The sequence below is a fragment of the Magnolia sinica genome, chromosome 11 (assembly GCF_029962835.1).
Source record: "Magnolia sinica isolate HGM2019 chromosome 11, MsV1, whole genome shotgun sequence".
Lineage (NCBI taxonomy): Eukaryota > Viridiplantae > Streptophyta > Magnoliopsida > Magnoliales > Magnoliaceae > Magnolia > Magnolia sinica.
Genome location: NC_080583.1, coordinates 60,564,038 through 60,572,459, shown reverse-complemented (window position 1 = coordinate 60,572,459; position 8,422 = coordinate 60,564,038). Strand labels below are relative to the sequence as shown.

General features: G+C 37.4%; 1 non-coding gene across 1 annotated transcript; it reads right to left on the bottom strand.

Moving 5' to 3' along the window:
• Nucleotides 1-8,024: 8,024 nt before the first annotated feature.
• LOC131219733 (small nucleolar RNA R71) lies at nucleotides 8,025-8,129 on the bottom strand. Its single transcript, XR_009158379.1, has one exon. It is a non-coding gene; the product is annotated as a small nucleolar RNA R71 (small nucleolar RNA).
• Between the last annotated feature and the right edge of the window lie 293 nt (nucleotides 8,130-8,422).

Here is an 8,422-nt window from a genome sequence, read left to right as displayed (position 1 = left end):
GTTTTGTGATTTCTGACATTTAAAGCTATGCTACTATCTTTTGTTAAAATTATCGCTCTCCTTTGACTTGGTATGAATGGTTTCAATGCAAATAGAGATGTTGTTATCTGCGCTGGTATGCATTGAACTATCTGAATCTCTATTGTTTCTCCCATATCTTTATGGTACAACTTCAGTCAACTAGTATTGCTATACTGCCCTTTGCCAATGATTGCCAAAAAGGGGGAGAACAAATCCCACCATGAAAAAAAATTATGTGTATCTATATATGAATGGTGGTACAGGTGTTAGGAGGAGCAGCTGCAAGAAGACAGGGGGAGCAACTACTACTGAATGATACAATCGTGTGTGTGAACTCAATAGCATTGTAAAATTGTGTAAAGTTCATGTGCACATAATTTAGGGTGTTGGTTTAGATGTTGTTCTAAGACTTCAGGGTGTTTTGTCACGTAATTAACAAGGGGGAGATTGAAAGTGCCCTGGTTTGTCAATTAGTGTGAGTGTTGAGTCAACAAGGGAAGTGAGCTCCATCAGAAGATTGTTCAAGCGTCTACCTCAACAGGATGTGTGCCTGAGCTTGTCAAAGGTAAACCTTAGCCTCACATCCCATGTCCCAAAACACCGGTATATAAAACCCTTAAAAATGGATAGAACATCTTAGGGTTTAAGGTGAGAAAACTATTTTGCAAAATTAGAAAAATCTCTAAGTTTTCTGCCTTTGTCGATTTATCGATACGTGTTTCGATAAACTCAAACCCTGTTATCGATGTCCTCGAACCTCACTCGATAATATCGAATTGAGGACTTCAGATGTTTAACAACTACAAAGAATTCTGGATTGTATTATCGATGAATCGATGACATGCTCGTTATCATTGATTTTCGAATCCCGAGTTCATCGAGACGGCTTGATAAAATTGACAAATTGTCAGGTTGTGTCTAGAATGAAGTTAAGGAAAATCATGTGATTTTCAATATCTCGAAGAGAGCCTTGATATCCTCGAAATTCAAACCTCAATGATATGATATCGGATTGGGACACAAAATTGACCAGCAAGTTTTTAGGTAAAAATCTTTCAAGTATTGAGGATCACTCGATAAAATCAATATTCAAATATCGATCATATCAATATAAGGTCGATGTCATCGAAATATGACACAAACTGTCCAACAAGCTTAGAGGAAAATTCATTAAAAATATCGATGAATCGACACTGTTATCGATATCATCGACATTCAAATCCAGATGATATCGAGGGATGCTCGATCATGTCAAATACCTGTTAAATGTCTAAGGAAAGTCTACTCTCATAATTTCAAATGTCGAGGAATCGAACGTTGCATCGATAGTATCGAAGTTCAAAATTCGATGACATTGAAGAGTGTTCGATATCCTCGATTAGTTGGCAAAAAGGTTTAAAAGCGTTTGACAGATTGAGTTCATGTCATCGAGCGGCAATTTGATGCTATCGAGAGTATACGCTCGATGATATTGAAGCCTGCTTGATGATATTGAACACTGTAAAAAATATGACTGTTTTATTTCCGTTGGAACTTTTTACCTATTTAATGAGAGCTTGCCTTTGGTTGTTTTTAGAGAAAATAAAGAGAACTTTTGAGTGTTTAAATCCAGATCTATAACGCCCAAATTTTAAGGGTCAAGCAAAGCTCTACACCCAAGATCCAGCACATCACTTATGCAACATGGATAATGATGTTTAGATTTCGTCCATATTAATGAGTTAAACATGAGTGGGGTTATACTAAAACAGCATATCATACTCCAGATACTATTAAATTAAGCAAGCAAAAGTCCAAGGCATATGTTTTTAAATATGAAAATGTTTCACCACCTCTAGAGTATGAATATGTAACAGGATTTAATATATACAAAATCTGTCTCAAAATGTACAAAATATGGAAACATAAGATGTCTAACAAGGCAAGTATCCTAGTATCCCGGCAAAGTAGCTCAAGGTCTACATAGACCCGCCTGAAAGCTGACAGTAGGAGAACTCTTCCTCCTCATCCATGAAGTCCTGCTCTGTCGCATAGACTTCATCATCACCTGCATCTAAACCAGAGTCTGGTTGGTGTTTTAAAACACCATCCCAGAGTGGGAGTGAGTGATCAACTTAGTGGTACTATAAGATAAAGGTTAATATGTTATCAAGTCAATCTAGTAGTAATAATAAAGCAACGTAACAATCACTTCCTAGCTACTCTTATTAATGCAGGAATGGAGTGCAAGGAATGATTCATGCCCTCACATCAAAACTCCCTCAACAAGCGACGCCGACACCAATATCGCATATGACAACACTGCCTCTTTGTGCGACTTCCACGCCTTTAAAGCACGTCCTAACTAATGCAGTGCAATGCAAGGTCATGTTAGCCCAGTAGTTAATTAAGCTTATTCATACAACAAATTTGAGAAGCTAAGGTACCTCCCTTTATATCATTGACCTGAACCAAAGGATCCATCTAGGTTCGTCACTCCTAGTTAAACACATATAATAGGCAAGTTGTAGGGTCATCACTCCCAATGAAAAGCAGTCGATAAGAAATTCAAAGTTGATACTCACGGTCACTACGGGGTGACTAATCAACTCGGCGTAGGCCGACAGCTTGAACACAGTGTCCCATACCACTATGCCCGGCTCACGAGTCTTAGTTTGCTCATTGGTCACTACGAGGTGGCTTATCACCTCGGCAAAGGCCGACAGCTCGAACACGGTGTCCCATATCACCATGCCCGACTCATGAGTCTTAGCAGATCAAGGTACTATGATTTAAGTGGGCCTTTACATCGGAGAGCAATACCTTAGATTCAAGCAATAGTATCTATACATGGTAAACACACAATAGGTCGATCGGTTTATTAGGCAAGTTTGATTGGTACGGGCACACGCTGACTTAATTGATATGGAGCGCATAAGCACCCCTTGTGGCCTAACCACTGTCGACAATCGTCGTGTGACCCAAATTCATCAAGTATACCTAATGTGGTGAGACTAATCCAGCCACCCAGATAAGAACTGTTACCAATTGCCTGGGCTAGGTTATAACCCCAATCTTACTCAGATGCAGCAATTAAATACATGTGATAATTAATTCAATATTTAACAAACAATCTAAGTGAAATCCTCATTTGAGCATTTCATCAAACACCTTGATCATGTTACCAAATATTAGCACTTTATCAATCATTTGCATAGAGGCGAATATAATTTCATGAAAGAAACTATACATATGTATAAGACAAGAAAGAATCCTATCTTAACACTTATAATACATGCAAATCATCAACAATTTTTCATTTAGACAATTTATCAAACACTTAAGTTACACTCCACTAAAATACATAGACTAGGTTAGTTACGACATATATTATGGCAATTCCTTACACAAAGAGGTCATCATGCATATGACAAACATGAATCCTAGATTACTAGTCATGGCAAGCACAAATCATATTTACATGTTCATTCAAACATTTCAACAAACACATAATGATACACCTTTTGTTCAACAAAGTTCATACATGTATATTTTATCGAAAACAACATATCTAAGGCAATATGGCAGCAATCAAGTCAGACATAAATCATTAGCTAACATTGAAAGCATTGAAAACCATAACCTAAATGTTTATAGTTCGCACCTTTCGTCAGAATACTCGATTCAGACTCGGTTCGAATTCTACGTTCTTGAAGACAGAACGTCGGGTACCTAAATGGTAGAATCTGTTAGCTAGGTTGACAAACGAATCTTCTGGATCACAACTATGGTATTAGGGTTAGGATTTCTTTCCCAAATCGTAGCTAAAATAGATCGTGTAGTGTAATAGGAAGGCGATTCAGTGTGTGGAGTCGTGGGAACAAATCACAGCAACGATCTCCCAAACTTTTCCTTCTCTCCTCACTCCTTTCTCTTCTTTTCTCTCTTCTCTCACCTAGGGTTTGGAGAAAATTGTATGGAATAGAAATAGGGTGGAATAAGGGCTTTATATAAGTCTAGAAGTGATGCGAATGGCCCTAGGGCCACTATATATGTACATAGGTTATACCATTTGGGCAACTGTTTTTGACAAACAGGGCTCACAGGGAGGCCCACTACTCACATACGTCGTAGGGTAAGTTCCCTGACAATGGATGTATGCCAGGATGTGATTTCGGTGTGATCGGATAAGTGGATCGACCGTGAGGGACCCGTGTCAGATCAACAATCATACTTACTCGATCGGGGCCCCAGTTATACGGATATGTGTATGAAAATTTCCCTTTTCCATGGGGGAAGTTTGGTTAAAAACTGACGGTTCGAAATCTTCAATTTTATGTGTAAGCGAATGACCCAATTTACTTAAGTTTCATTCCGTTTTCTAAAGGTATTTGCGTTTCTCACACACTTTACTCAGGTTCCAAGTTGTACGTTTCTGGATACTATTTGGGCTCGATTCTCTCAATAGTTGTCAAGCTCAGTAGGACGGACATAACCTTATAGTTTCACGGCCATCGGACTTTCGACGTGCGGTCCAAGTTCGATACGTGGTTTCAATGTACTCCCGAGAGTGACAGGCTCATGGGATTTCTCCTAGATTTTTAAGTAGTATTGAGTTAGCGATATAGATGGCTTTAGGTCTTGGATTTGTGTAAATGGTGGTTTGAGCTAAATCCACCAATTAATTAGTTTAATACTTAGTTAATTTCCATCTAAATTATAACAGGGTATAGTCCTTAGGTCTTTCTGCCTGAGGTGGTACTCAGGTCTTTGTATGAATTTTTTTGAGACGTTACAAGATCATATACCCTAAGCATTTTTCTCTCATGGGAGTTCATCCTCCAATCCACCCTCATCATTGATATTCAATAGAGTAGATTGGGGAATGAACTTCAAAATTCAAGGATTCCACAGCTACCATCTTAATGGCAAATCATTAAGCTGGGATACCTTGAATATATAGATGATCGGAATCACTCTATTTCTCAAATAGAAAAACATTTAATAGAGTTAGATTCTAACATAGCCTTGACCCAACCCGTTGCCTTACATTGAAGCATCATCTGTGTTGCGGTTCAAGAGAGTTGAAAATTCTTCGTCATTAAAGGTGGAGATCTTCATCAACATGCTAAATGGGACTCATCTACTTATCTGTAAGTCATTAGAGTCCATAGACCCTTTCGATCATTCCTTTTATAGGATTGGGTCAAAGATGCTTCTCACCCCTTTCAAGTCTTAATAGGAGGCCTCCGATAGGAGTGTACGTGGGGGTGCTGTGTTGACCCATGCTTTGTGGAGAGCATAAACTCTTAGGTCCTTGTGTAGGTCCTTGATCTGTGTGGTCTAAAACCTGGGTGATGTGTGTTGATCCTTGCTCATGAGAGCATAAACTGTCAGGTTCCTTGTGTGGATCATTGCCCTGTGTGGCCTAAAATCGGGGTGCTGAGTGTTAACCCTTGATCCTATGTGGGGCATAAACTTGTGTTATGGTGACACGTTAGAATCAGCTTAGTGTAGGTTGTACTGGTTTGAGGTGAACCTGATTTGAAACCTCCGTTAGTGACATCCGGGACACTTAAAGGGTTGAGTGTGTCCGCCGGAAGTGGAGTAAACATGTAGTCCAACCACTATAAAAACGACCGTGTTTAGGATTGTTATTTACTCTTAATACTTGTGTGATTTCTTTGAATGTTCTCATAATGCATGCTTACATGATTACCTAGAACTAATTAGAATCACATCTCACACACAATCATATCCATCATGAACTATGTCTCTTATCTTATTTATGTTTTGAATAGTTTTGTGATTGGATCCTCTTTTTGGCTTGGAAGCCATTAGAGTTACATTGAAGAAATCTTGATACTTGCATATTTATTCAGAATAGGGTTGATAGGTTTTTAAATTATCATAGAATACTAAAAAGTCTTATTCACCCCCCCAGGACATCTTGGCATATTCCCACTTCGACTAAAGCGGTCATTACCGTAATTTCAGTGCGAGGTCTTTTCGAGAGCTTAAGGTGAAATTGATGTCAAAAGGAATATTTATGCTTAAAAGATTACTAAATGAAGATTTGGAGATTTGGAAGTCATTACTGAATAATTCACATGCCAAAGATCCAAAAAAATCACATGAAGAATGAAGAGAATCAAATATTTGAAGTGAAGAAAAGGAATCCTAAAATTGTCCTAAAAACGGACATATTCCTGAAATTTTCCTGAAAAAGCATATTTTGAAAGTCGAAGTCTATTTTGAAAAACTGTGCAGGGTGCGTAAATTTGTGGCGGTTTAAACTCTTAGTCTATTTTGGAAAACTACGCAGAGTGTGTAAATTTGAGGATATTTCTAGATTTTTCTAACTTAGTGTGAAAGTTGGAGTTCCAAAAATATAAATAGGACTCTCTAAGATGCTCCAAAGCATCTTCTAGGGTTTGGAAAGGTCTCAAGGAGCATACAAAAGGGTGGATCAGCCACCAAGAGTTTTTCTTCTTCTCTAATTTATTTTTCATGCTTTGTTTAAGAGATTTGGTTTTAATCGTGTTTATGGTTGGTTAAACCTGTTAGATAAGGCTAAGAGGTGAAGCTTGTAGCGTGTTTGGATGTTTATTTTAATTTGATTCTTGTTCTTATTGAACTTCATTGATTTTTACTTTGATATTAAGGGAATATTTTAATTTTTCTATGATTTATTGTGACTCAAATTACAATAGATGTTGTGATAGCTTTAAATATCTTCTTTTCCTGTTTTGAGATTGTGAGATTGGTATATCTCATTGTTCACCATTGTCTCATGGGCATGGTAGGGTGATGGAATCCCTTTCAATCATCACAATTCTCCTCCATTGAGAATTAGGTCAATGAAAAGTTCATATTTGATTTAAATTTATTTATCTTCTAATTAGATAGGATAGGACTCCAATTCCAAGTGTGTTCCTTGAATTAAGGTAGCATCTTGATAACTACAAGTGGGTCCTTGGTACCTTAGTTCCTACCTTTAATTCATAGTTTAAACATTATTCACAATTACTCTCTTTTATTCTATAATTCAGATTTAGATATTCTTCTAGTTCTAGTTCTAGTTCTTTTCAGAATACGTACAAGTTTAATCCCTGTGGATTCGACCTTGTTCTCATGAGTTATTACTACATTGCGACCCTACACTTGGGGTTTTGAACAAGTTTTTAGTGGTGTTGTCAAGGATTATGACTATATTTTTCTAGAATTAATTGGTATTAGAATTAAGTTGAGATTAGGGTTTATTTTTCTGTTATGCTTTTAGGTTAGGATTTTTTCTGAAATTGTTTTTAAAAACTAACATTGTTTTCTGTTTTGTAGGATCCTAACATAGCAACTTTTATTCGGTAATTTTGTTCCAACCCTCTCTCTTATCTTTTCTAGATCTCTTATTTGGTTTAGTTTTTTTAGTTTTCTTTTTTAAGTGTAATTGTTTACTTACTTGAGGGGTAAGAGTGTTTCATGCCCAAGTGGGTTTGTGACCACACTCGACGTCTCTTAAGTGAAGGAGGATTAGTCGAAGAGTTGCCTATCCATCATGAATTAGACATCACTTGAGATTCTCTGAGTCAGTAGAAGTTATGGCTACACATCAACCTCAACACCCTGTTTAGGAAGCCCAAGATGAAAATGAGGTGCATAATGCACCCCCACCTCTTACTCTATGAGATTATTTACAACCCGCAGGGGTGAACACACCTTCCTACATGATATTTCCATTGAATGCAGGAATTGTAGATATTAAACTAGGGGTAATTCAACTCCTCCCTAAGTTTCATGGACTAGAATATAAAAGTCCATACTTGCATATGAAAGAATTTGATAAAATAAATCTACATTACACTTCCCAAACGTGTCCGAGGACACAGTAAGGCTGAAATTGTTTCCTTCTCTTTGAAAGAAAAGGATAAGTCAAGGTTACATTGCTTAAGACCAAGGTCCATTGGCACATGAGCTAAGATGACAAGGGAGTTCCTTAAAACGTTCTTCCCATATCATAAAACGAATACCTTAAGGAAAATAATCATAAAATTTGTGCAAAAAGAGGATGAGACCTTCTAATGTTGGGAGCGATTTAAGGATCTCATAAATTCATGTCCACAACATGGCTACGAAACATGGTGTATAACACGCTTTTTCTATGAGGGATTGACCTCACCCATGTGCCAATTTGTGGAGATGATGTGTAATGGGAAATTCATGAATAAGGAAGCCGATGATGCATGAGATTATTTTAATAAACTTGTTGAAAACGCGTAATCATGGGATACCTCTTCAAGAATTACCACTTCTAAGACTACTCGATCAAAGGAAATAGGAGGAATTTATGTTCTAAAAGAGAAAGATGATATAAATGCAAGAGTGACCAAACTCACAAGAAAAGTCAAAACTATAGAACTTGAGA